At 38.5% G+C, this 9,288-nt stretch overlaps 1 pseudogene; it reads left to right on the top strand.

Annotated features, from left to right (window-relative positions):
- The first annotated feature begins 569 nt into the window (after positions 1 to 569).
- On the top strand, positions 570 to 2,489 carry LOC145122162 (aldehyde oxidase GLOX pseudogene; annotated as a pseudogene).
- Positions 2,490 to 9,288: the final 6,799 nt, after the last annotated feature.

The raw sequence follows: 9,288 nt of genomic DNA, 5'->3' as shown, positions 1-9,288 counted from the left end.
TTGACATGACACAACATGATAATGTTTTTTTTGTAACACGAAACGACACGACATGATATTGTGTTTATTTTAAGTAACATGTAACGAACCAATTAAAAAACAACTAACACGACATGACACGACAAATGTTAAATAAAATAATTAGTTTATTTAATTAATATATAATCATACATAACACAACAAACAAGAAAAAACACGATAAAGAGATGATAAATTGTGTTAATTTCGTATCGAATTTTAAACACAAACACGACATCATGATTTTTTTTCATTTGTCACGGAGACGGGCACGAACGCAACTTCAAATTCAGTTACGTTTCAATTTTGTTTTGGTGCCATATATTTTTATCGGGCGTGTGATTAACTACCACCCTATCATTAAACACCCCTGCCATTAAAGTGCCGGCTAGTGAAAATTTAACATGCAGAAAGTTGATGATGAAATTTGACCATTAAAGTGCCAGTAGTGAAATTTAGTTGCATGGTTCCAATAATTTCAAGAATCGGCCAAAACATCTGAGCGAAGTGGCTTTAAGAGCTTTCATTGCAAAACCAACAAACCATTTGACTTTTCTAGACCATCCTTCTCTATATATCTCAATTACTATCCTCACTCATCCTCGATCCCTTCTCCATTCTCCAAACTCCATCGTCAGACAATTAATGGCGTCAGTGGTCATAATATTATTGCTCTTAACAGTTCCTTCATCATTATCATTGCAGGATCCAAGTCCAACAAAAGGAAAATGGAAGCTTTTGAAGAAGAGCATTGGTGTTTCCGCCATGCATATGGCACTCTTACCGAATGATCGTATCATCACCTTCGATCGAACTGATTTCGGACCTTCAAACATCACCTTTCCAGCAGAGAAATGTCCTCCCAATTTGGATTGTTACGCTCATTCCGTTGAATTCTATCCTTCAAAACGTGGGGTTCGTCCACTCACCATTTTGTCAGACACCTGGTGTTCTTCCGGTTCCTTGTTGCCCGACGGTGTATTGATTCAGTCCGGTGGGAATAACGACGGTGAAAGGGTTATTCGAACGATTAGTCCTTGTGAAGACTGTGATTGGGTCGAGACTCGAAATGGGTTGGTTTCCCCGAGATGGTATGCTTCAAACCAGTTGTTGCCGGACGGAAAAGTGATCATTGTCGGAGGTAGACGGAAGTTTACTTATGAGTTCATTCCAAAAAGCTCAAATTCAGGTAAAGACTTCAAAGAATACCAACTTCCATTTCTTGAAGAAACGTTAAGATCCGACCAGTTCCAAAACAATCTCTACCCGTTTATCCATCTCAACCCCGACGGAAACCTCTTCCTTTTTGCCAACGATCGTGCAATATTACTTGATTACGTTCACAACAAGGTGGTAAGGAAGTATCCGGTGATACCCGGTGGAGTATCTCGCAACTATCCGAGCACTGGTTCATCTGTTTTGCTTCCATTGAATCTTTCCGGTAGCACGAAAACCAGTCCTCCGGTGGCGGAAGTTTTTGTTTGCGGTGGAACAGTCCCGGACGCCATTGATCAAGCTATTGGTAATGTATTTGTGCCGGCGACGAAGAGCTGTGGACGGCTGAGATTAAACGATGATGATCCACAATGGGAAATGACAAAAATGCCTATCAGACGAATAATGGGGGACATGTTATTGTTACCAACAGGTGAGGTTTTGATTATAAACGGCGCTGCAAGTGGCGCCGCCGGGTGGGATATGGCGAGAGAACCTGTACTTCACCCTGTTTTATACGAACCTTTTTCAAGAAAATTCAACACCATGAACCCAACGACGATTCCCCGGATGTATCATTCCAGTGCTCATTTGCTCTCAGATGGCCGTGTTATTGTCGGCGGGAGTAATCCGAACGCCAACTATAATTTCTCGGCGATGTTCCCGACGGAGCTTAGTGTTGAAGCTTTCTCTCCGCCGTATTTACTCGGCCCAAAATTAAGACCCAACATCACCGGAATTAAACCTGGAATGAATCTGGTTTACGAACAGAAAATTGCGGTTAATTTCCGGTGGAGGGGAAATGGGAAGGAGTTGGAAAGTGGAAAGGTGTACGTGACTATGGTGGCGCCGTCGTTTACTACTCATTCTTTTTCCATGAACCAAAGGGTGTTGATTTTGGAGATGGCGGAGATACGGCGGAGATTTACCGAGAATTATGTTGTGGTGTGTTCAGTACCGGCGACGGCTGAGGTGGCGCCACCAGGGTATTACCAGTTGTCGGTTGTATATGATGGAATTCCCAGTAGAACTAATTGGGTACATATTAGTGGTTAATTAATTAATTAATCATTGTTGATTAAATTTAATAAATTTAAATGCTACAATTGTAAGGTTGTATTGCAAATGCATGCATGGTGGTACAAATGACGTCATAATATGATGCCATTTTTTTTTTGACTATTTCTGTTTCCTTTTTCTCGTGTAAACCATTGCCAAGTCTTTGTTTTTTAATTCATTTAAATTTTTTTTTTTTTATTTTCGTAAAGTCTCGGTTTTAAATTTACTTCATTCCATATGATAACTGTCGATTGCATATTCTATTCATTTTTTATTTTCGTTTTGTTTGTTAAAAGTCTGATGAAAATAGAAAAATAACAAAAAATTGACAAAATGAGTGAATCTTTGATTGACTCATTCTTCTTCGACTATTCTGTTTGATTTTTGGAATGTTTGATTTTTGGAATTTCTTCTTATTATAACTGATAAATAATTACGAGAGGTGAAGTTATTTTAAAGAGCTCATAAGGAGTCTATTTGGGCTTTTGATTTGATGATTTTAATATAATCTTGTATTTTTGTTTCCTATCAATTTTTTTACTTGCTAAATCAAAACAAATGTGAAAATAAAAAAGTGGATCGAGAAATTTAATGGAATTTAGATATATCATTATTTTTAGGATAAGAAAAGTAGAGGATATTTAATTTCTATGTAGAAAGACCCAAATCATAGTAGCAACGAGAGAGTAAAAAACTCTTTAAATAGGGAATAGAAAGATACACAGATTAAATCAATGAGGCCTATTGTGTTGAGCATAAGTAATGGTTGTTAGCCCATAGTTTTCATGTTAGCCCATTTGTTTGTTTTTATGTTAGTCAACTTGTTTATGAGTTTTTTGTGACCCCTTTAGTGTTTAGTTCCCTTTGTATTTTTCCTCTTCTTTTTGTTTGTAGCTTTTCAACACTTTCTAATGAAAGAACTAGCTTTTCTCTCTTTCAAATATGAATATTGTTTACTCTTCATGGTATAAGAGTTGAGATTTGACACGTTGTTAGAAAGTTTTATAGGATTATTGTTGCTATTCGTTTGATGTTGTTGTTCGTTTGCTGTTTTTGTTGGTTCGATTTCTGTTGTTTGATTTTTGTTTGTTCGATTTGTTTTTTTTTTTTTTTTTATTTTTATTTTTTATTTTTTGTCTCTGATTGCTTGTCGATTATTGTTGCTGTTCTTGTTGTCGTTATTAATCTGTTGCTAACATGACTGGAAATGATGATTCCCTCCAGTCAATCGGTACACGATTAGATGGAAAAAATTATACGTATTGGAGCTATATTCTAAAAAACTTCATTTGTGGGAAGAATATGTGGGGCTATGTCAATGGGGTCAAAGCTAAACCTTCAGTACCTCAAGCTGAGAATTTCGATTTGTTGGTTGATACTTGGGAAATTGATAACTCCAAGGTTCTTACTTGGATTAATAATTATGTTTAAAAGTCCATTGGTATGCAATTGGATAAGTTTGACACAACAAATGAAGTTTGGAATGATTTGGAGAGACTGTATACTCAGTCCAACTTTGCTAAACAATATCAGTTAGAATATGGCATTCATGCCCTTCAACAAAATGACATGAGTATTTAAGATTTGTATGCTGCTATGTTTGATTTGTGGGATCAATTGTCTCTTACTGAATCTAAAGAGTTAAAAGATTTTATGACTTATATTGCTACGAGGGAAGAACACCGTTTGGTTCAGCTTTTTATGGCGTTACGTTTTGATTTTGAAGGCATATGAGGAACGATTCTTCATCGTTCCCCCATCCCTAATTGGATTCTATTGTTCATGAGCTGATTGTTGAACAAATTCATATCAAGTCTTATGCGGAAAAAGGGTCTAAAGCAACATCCATTCCTACTTCCACTCATGTTGTGCTTGGTGTTTCCACTAATTAGTCTCGAGAAACTCCAAGGGTTGCTTATGATGAGTGTGCCTTCTACAAAAAGAAAAAAGCATTGGAAAGCTCATTGTCCATTGTTAGTTAACAAGAGTAAATCTGGTCCCCTCAGTCGGGACAACAACATAGGTCTGGTCAACAGAAGTTTCAGTCACGTTCCTATGGTGCTCCTCCATGGATACCTCGCCCTCGATAGCTCACTGCTGTTGCCGCTGCTCTATTAGTTGACACTGAGTCTGTTGGCAGCATACCACCTTCTGGGTTGGATCCCAAGGTTTTTGACAGTTTCAGACAGTATTTTTCCTCCAATCCTATTGCCTTGTCTGCATCTATGTCTTATTTTGGTACTACTTCATCTGGTACCTTAGGTATACCTTCATCTTTGTGGATTTTAGATTCTGGTGCAACCTATCACCTGTCTCCTTATTTTTCGTCGTTTACTTCTTTGTCACGTATGTCATCTATCTCTATTATGTCTGCTAGTGATACATCTATGACAATTGAGGGTGTTAGGTCTATTTTTATCCATCATATTTCTCTACCTAATGTTTATTACATTCCCAAACTCACTTTGAATCTTGCTTCGGTCAGCTAGTTATGTAAGTCTAGTAATTGGGTGTTCTTTTCTGATTTCGTCTGTGTTATACAGGACCAACACACCTAGAAGGTGATTGGGATCGGCCGTAGGGTGGGAGAACTTTATATATTCGAGGTTTTCAAAGTGTGGGATGTTGCTGCCTCCAACATTGATTTGTATTCTTTTCGTTTGAGTCCTTTGTCTTCTCAGTTTTTTCTTTGACATTTACATTTGGGACATGTGTATGTATTACGTTTACGTTTTCTAGATTCTACTGGTGTTTTGAATCATTTGAACAGTTGTGATCTTTTTAATTGTAGTGGTTGTAAACTAGAAAAATTCTCAACATTACCTATCAATAAAAGTATGTCTTGTTATATTGCTCATTTTGATATTATTCATTTTGATGTGTGGGGTCCCACACTAGTTTCCACAAAGGGTGGCTTGACCTATTATGTATCTTTCCTAGATGATTATTGTAACATCCCAAAATCCTAGGCTATTTTTTTCATATCTATAATAAACAAACCATCCATTTAATGAAATTACATTTAGGGTAACCCATTTGTTCATAAACCATATTTAGAAATCAAAGTTTATAAGAAAACAATGTGGAATCTCAATCCTAAATCTGATGTGTATGTGTACAGTCCCGCCTTAGCAATCCGATAAGCACCTGCATAATAATTAATCCACTACTGTAAGCACAACGCTTAGTGAGTTCCACAAAATATCACATACACCACATCATAATAATCAACTACATGTTATCAGCAACCCTGAGGACTATCATCGGTCTGAGTGGGATAATAGCACACCCTATATATTAACAGTACACCTCACGAGTTATCAGGAACCCTAGGGATTATCAGCAGTCCCATAGACTCATATCGGTCTAGGAGTTAACAACAACTTGTTTCACATATAATAACAATCAACAAGATAAGACCCAACTGGTCAGCAAGCATATACTACCACACATTCAAGTACATTGAGAAGACTCACCCCGCGAATAGCAGGTAACACCCAACAACTCACACATCGGGTAGACGGGTACAATGAGACACCTAACAGCAATAAGGAGTACCCTATCAGTCTACACTCCAAAACTCTTAGTTTCATCAACAATCAACCATGGTCAATAGTCAACTTCAGCAGGTCTCCACGTCGTGGCCACCCATATGCCATGTCGTGGGCACTAAAAGAAAAAAATTGTCGGCAGCCTCCCTAGTCGCCACATCGTGATCATTCAAACACCGTGTCGTGGGAACTAGGGTTCCAGCAGCTTAACAAATTTAGCTCTTAATCTGTTCAGCCATTCCTTCAAACTTTTCAGAACCCCCCCCCCCCTAATGCCTAATACATCACAAAGATCGGTGCTTTTTAGTCTTTCATGTCCAATGCAAGTCTTACACTCAAACTTAGGTGAAAATGAAGAAATACCACCAAAGATCACACCCAGGAAACCCAAAATAGCATCAAACATCAGATCTAGAACATAAGTCCACTAAGAGACCTCAACAATCGATAACGTTGCTAACTTTTTGGATTTCAAGCATTCTACCCAACCCAACATAGAGAAAGTTAGGAAAAAACTTAGATCTACCATGCTCATAACATAAAGCTTGAGTCTTAGATACTTATAATGGTCCAGAAAGTAACCAAGAAGATGATAGTGAGACTTACAAGGTAGACAAATGCTCCAATACTAATTCCTTCTCCTTGAAGACACCAAAAGTGACCACACAAGCTCAAGATCTTCCATAATGGGGCTAGGTTTTGGGATGGGATGGTTCTCAAAGAGTGGAGCCGCCAAAATGAGAAACCCTTGGAGTTAATGCCCTTAATAGGGCCCCAATCCTGAAAATAGGATTTTGGCCCAAAACAGCCACCACGTCGTGGCCAACTATACACCATATTTTGGTGTTGCGCAGATGCACGTTCTTCCTCATCTAATGCCACATTGTGGCACACCCAATGCCACGCTGTGGCCATCTAAAATTTACAAGTCTTAAAATGTAACATCCGTTTAAGGTATAAACTAATTCCTAATTTTTGAATTTGCATTTTGGGTGGCCACGACATGGTGGAGGCTTCCCCACATCGTGTCAGAATGTTTTTTATCGTGGGGTTTTAATGACCGCTACGACATGGCCATGTATTGCCACGGTGTGGCAGCTGATTTTGGAGAAAACCCTAATTCTTTGTCCTTGGGATATATTCAAAGGACATGATGGCTAGGGTTTCGTGATCTTTCAACCTCCATTACTCTACCAACCTCTAAAACCCGAAACCTAGCCTCTGCATGTTGTGAGCTTTTTTTTTGGGTGCTTTTATGATCTTTGAAGGAAGAAGAAGGAAGTGTAGTTCAAAAATCAACAATCAATCTACCTCCACGCCTTGTGTTTACTCTTTGGAACTTTGGTGAGTTTCCTAGTTCCATTCCTGATAGGGTTATCATCATATATCTAGAGGTTTTGGCATATTTTGGACTCCTGTTTTTGTTTGGTAGGTTAGAAGAGATAAAGTTAGCAACATTATTACTCCTCTATGTCCTTTGAGTATTATATCTTGTAGATCTAGAACCTTTTAATCATTTGTGAATCATGCTTGAGTTTTATGTCATATTTTTTCCACTTTTGACCTTAGTTGGGAAAGAAAATTCATGAGGCATGCATGTCTATAAAATTTGGATTTTTACCAAAATTTAGGGGCCCTAGAAGCATTTTGGAGAAGATGGGTTAAAGGCTTATTGGATTAAGGACTGAATGACTTAAGATCTCCATTTCAGCGTCGCCACGGTGTGGTGGGTATCTGCCACGACGGGGGGAAAGTAGGATAGCCACAATTATTTTGTCTGTTTGCTACCACAACGTGGCCATTAAGGACCATTAAGTGGAGATCGGATGAGGCCATCTGGACCTGTTTAACTTGGATTTTGATCAGGTTTAGACCCGTGGGCCACTACATAGCCAATGGATGGCCACAACATGGAGTTCGACTGTTATGACTTTGACTTTGACCTTATTGACTTTTGACCAAATTGCTAGATTTAGAAGGTGGACTAAGGGTTCACCTTGTGTGGTTGATTAGGTTGTGATTAGCACCCTTATCTACTGTGAGAGCTGCTATTAATTTCTTCTGTGAGGTGAGACTCTTCACTGTACTCGTGGGTCTAAGGCACGAATGTCGGTTCACTGGACTATGTTTGTAGAATGCTAGCTTTCTTTGTGACTCTTGCATATGTATGTATGTTTTATATGGGCAGGGCCTGATTATATGGGTGGGCCCGATTATCTATGTTTTATATGGATGGGGCCAGATTATATGGGTAGGGCCCGAATGACATAGGCGGGGGCCCGAAGCATGTATATTGGGCGAGACCCGTTCTTTTTTGATATATGATATTTTAGGGGAACTCACTAAGCTTTGTTCTTATGGTTTGTGTTTAAATTGTTTTTAGGTACTTACGGTTCAAAAGGAAAGAGCTTGGCATGATCGCATTGCACACCTCAGAGTTTATTTCCACATTATCTTTTGATTTGTTATTGTTGTTTGATATACATTAGCATACTCTGATTATATTTTATTTGGAAACGAATGAATGTTGGTTTGTGGGTTCTCTAAAAATAAAATTTTTACCATAAAATTTTCAGACGTTACAAGTTGGTATCAGAGCCTTGGTTTGAGGGATTCAGGTTAAGGATCTTTTGGGTATTTCATGATAGATTAGGGTTAAGGATCTGCTCGGTATTTCATGATAGAATGCTTGGTTAGGAGATATGCCTTTATGCATTTTATGTGAACTGGTAGTGAAGCATGCTAGTGATTAGAGTTCTTCATGAGTATCTGAGATAGGACTGCCTGATTATGTAGTGCCTGATTGTCATCGTCAATGCTCGAATGCTGCTTGCGTCGTGCGTTGGGAGACCTTCACTGATGTACATTATCTGTTAAGCGTACACGATTATTTTCATACTACACGTATTAAACAATCTTAGGGTGTTAGGTTAAGGTTTATTGCATAACTCTTGTTTGAGTCCAACTGTTGTAGTGTGAGACTTCACAGTCAAAGGATTGTTTAATATTTGTGGTATGTGGTTATGTTTGTGAGGTAGCTAGGGGATGTCAGTGGAAGTTTATTTAGCAGCTGATAGTAGAGATAGGGATGGGAAGGGTAGAAATCCTAAGAGAGCCTAGGAACATATAGCTACTTGTTGTGTGTGCTATTTAGCGGAGTTTCCAGGAAGTTATTGAAGAGGTGACTTAGAGGGTTCATAATAATTCTTAAGGAAGGTACAGATAGGTGAGGTAGGTAGTATTGGGACCGTACTACTGAAAGCACATGATCTGTACCCGAGTTAAGGAAATTCATGATGATTCTGAGAAACTTCTAGTGTGTGAAATTTCTTCGTGTAAATTCTGATTGTTTGCATGTTGTGTTTGAGTATGGTGATGAATCACGGTGGAGCAGGAGGTTTGGGATCTGGCTCTAGTTCGGGATCTGGTGCTAAACCAATTGATG

This window comes from Lactuca virosa, chromosome 6 (genome assembly GCF_052849685.1).
Source record: "Lactuca virosa cultivar CGN04683 chromosome 6, Lactuca_virosa_CGN04683_v6, whole genome shotgun sequence".
In the NCBI taxonomy this organism is placed as follows: domain Eukaryota; kingdom Viridiplantae; phylum Streptophyta; class Magnoliopsida; order Asterales; family Asteraceae; genus Lactuca; species Lactuca virosa.
The sequence above is the reverse complement of the archived record's forward strand: the minus strand, read 5'-3'. Positions and strand labels throughout refer to the sequence as shown.